This window comes from Schistocerca piceifrons, unplaced genomic scaffold (genome assembly GCF_021461385.2).
Source record: "Schistocerca piceifrons isolate TAMUIC-IGC-003096 unplaced genomic scaffold, iqSchPice1.1 HiC_scaffold_1302, whole genome shotgun sequence".
NCBI lineage: Eukaryota > Metazoa > Arthropoda > Insecta > Orthoptera > Acrididae > Schistocerca > Schistocerca piceifrons.
In genome coordinates this window covers 137,501-140,000 of record NW_025727128.1, presented here as the reverse complement: position 1 = coordinate 140,000, position 2,500 = coordinate 137,501, and the positions used below count along the sequence as shown (strand labels likewise).

Below are 2,500 nucleotides of genomic sequence, written 5' to 3'. Positions count from 1 at the left end.
TTCCATCTCTGGTCGGGACTCTGTTTGCATGTATTAGCTCTAGAATTACCACAGTTATCCAAGTAACGTGGGTACGATCTAAGGAACCATAACTGATTTAATGAGCCATTCGCGGTTTCACCTTAATGCGGCTTGTACTGAGACATGCATGGCTTAATCTTTGAGACAAGCATATGACTACTGGCAGGATCAACCAGGGAGCTGCGTCAACTAGAGCTGAGCAGCCGGCCGCCCGGGAGTGTGTCCCGGGGGCCCGCGCGAACACGCAAGCGTCCGCTCAATCATTCTGCAAACAGGAGGAGGCTGAGCTCCCCTGCACAATACACCTCGAAACCCTCTCAGGTCCCGGCGGCGCGCAGCGCCGTCCCAAGTACTTGGTCGGGTTCGAGAGAGGCGCAATCGCCCGGAGTTAGGCGAGTAGACGCTTTCGGTGCGACCACCCGTGCTCCCAACTGAGCTTGCCGCTGCCGACAGAGGCCCGGGAGCGTGCTGTCGTGGCATTGCCGGCGGGAGACAACACGCGCCACCTACGGTGACCGGCAGCTCCAACGCCAGCGCCACAGAAGGACAAAAGCCCCACTTGGGTGCCGAAGCGAACTCTCCCAGCACAGCGCACGCGCCAACACATCCGCACAGCTGCGATACAAACCACCAGCGAGAACCGCTGGGGCGACCGAGCAGCAGACGGCGTCGCGGCGCCGAGCGCCGGGCGGCAGCGCATCCTCAACGCACACAGTCCTCAATCGGACCAGCACACTGAAGATGTCCACCGCGCTTCGCACCGGGCCCGCGAGGACCTACTTTGGCCGCACGGCGCCGCGCGCAGGGTGCGCCGGCGCGCAGCTGCGACGCCTGCCGCGTCCGTCGGCCGGCGCGCCTGCCACTGGCCGCCCCCACCAGCCGGCTGTAGCGCGTGCGCCCACGCACCGCGCGGCCAGCACGCCGGGAGGCGCCCCCTCACCGGCCGGGGACGGTCCCACCCAGCCACCGCCGCGTATCGCTTCACACCCAGATGCCGTTCAGTTTCGTCGGCATGGTGGGTATCGCTGGAACAACCGGTTAGTACCTCAACCTATCGTCGCCATCACCGATTCACCCCTAGCGAGAACAACCGCACCACAACAGGTTACCATTTGTTCATTTGCGTAACTTCACCAGAAAACGCAGGCGTCCATCGCCATTTGCAACTTCCACGATTATTGCATGCCTGTGTCAGGTGTCACGCCACACTACGTCTGCCCACATACACGCAACAAAATGTGCACGCCTAGACAATACGTGGAAGGTGGCCCCCGTACGTATGCGATGTCCATTGCTCGAACGACTGTCAACCGGCCTCTGTAGCATGTCGCAGATATGGAACGCGGTGCACCATGCCATCACGGTGTGTGAGGAGAGACGACTAGGTCCGAATACATCAACAGACAGCTCATGCTGATCGCCATCCACGGCGTCCGTTCCTCCCACACGTCTCTATGGCGTACCACACTGCAATCCAGCTCTCATAGGGAGACGACACGTAGCTGCGTGCACAATATTTGCACTGTATGGTCCGCCGTTTTTGGGCGCAGTCGTTGTACGGTCACACATGTGCCACGATGTATCATTCAGTACATAAGGACGAATGTGCAGTACAGATTGTGGTTTACGCGTACGACATTAGCGGACAGTTGACACAGGCCGCACCACAACGTAGCCTGAGTACGTCGCATGCGGAGGGCATTGAACATGCAAAGTTCTCACCAACCAGCTTGCGAAGGCAGGGGGCAAGGTGGGGACGTGGGGAGGGGCGGCATGTACGTCCTGCTGCCATCCACATTACAGTGTACAGCAGGAGCATGTGGAAAGTGAGCAAGACTTGCAAGGTGTTTAACATGAAGCGATACACAGGGGAGCGGGGAGTGCGAGTAGCGAACTATATTGCGAGGGTTGCGGGTGGGCAACACTACACTAATTGAACGAGTCGTATAACAATTACAGAGCAGGTTTAGGCGACAACGTGGGTTACGTTAGGCGACAACGTGGGTTAGGTTAAGGCACGACGTGGGTTAGGTTAAGGCACGACATGGGTTAGGTTAAGGCACAACATGGGTTAGGTTAAGGCACAACATGGGTTAGGTTAAGGCACAACATGGGTTAGGTTAAGGCACAACATGGGTTAGGTTAAGGCACAACATGGGTTAGGTTAAGGCACAACATGGGTTAGGTTAAGGCACAACATGGGTTAGGTTAAGGCACAACATGGGTTAGGTTAAGGCACAACATGGGTTAGGTTAAGGCACAACATGGGTTAGGTTAAGGCACAACATGGGTTAGGTTAAGGCACAACATGGGTTAGGTTAAGGCACAACATGGGTTAGGTTAAGGCACAACATAGGTTAGGTTAAGGCACAACATAGGTTAGGTTAAGGCACAACATGGGTTAGGTTAAGGCACAACATGGGTTAGGTTAAGGCACAACATGGGTTAGGTTAAGGCACAACATGGGTTAGGTTAAGGC

At 56.6% G+C, this 2,500-nt stretch overlaps 1 non-coding gene across 1 annotated transcript in view; it reads right to left on the bottom strand.

Annotated features, from left to right (window-relative positions):
• Positions 1-200, bottom strand: part of LOC124731793 — a 1,909-nt gene extending 1,709 nt beyond the window's left edge. The window contains exon 1 of the ribosomal RNA XR_007008488.1: positions 1-200. This exon is cut by the window's left edge and continues 1,709 nt beyond it. This is a non-coding gene — a ribosomal RNA (small subunit ribosomal RNA).
• Positions 201-2,500: the final 2,300 nt, after the last annotated feature.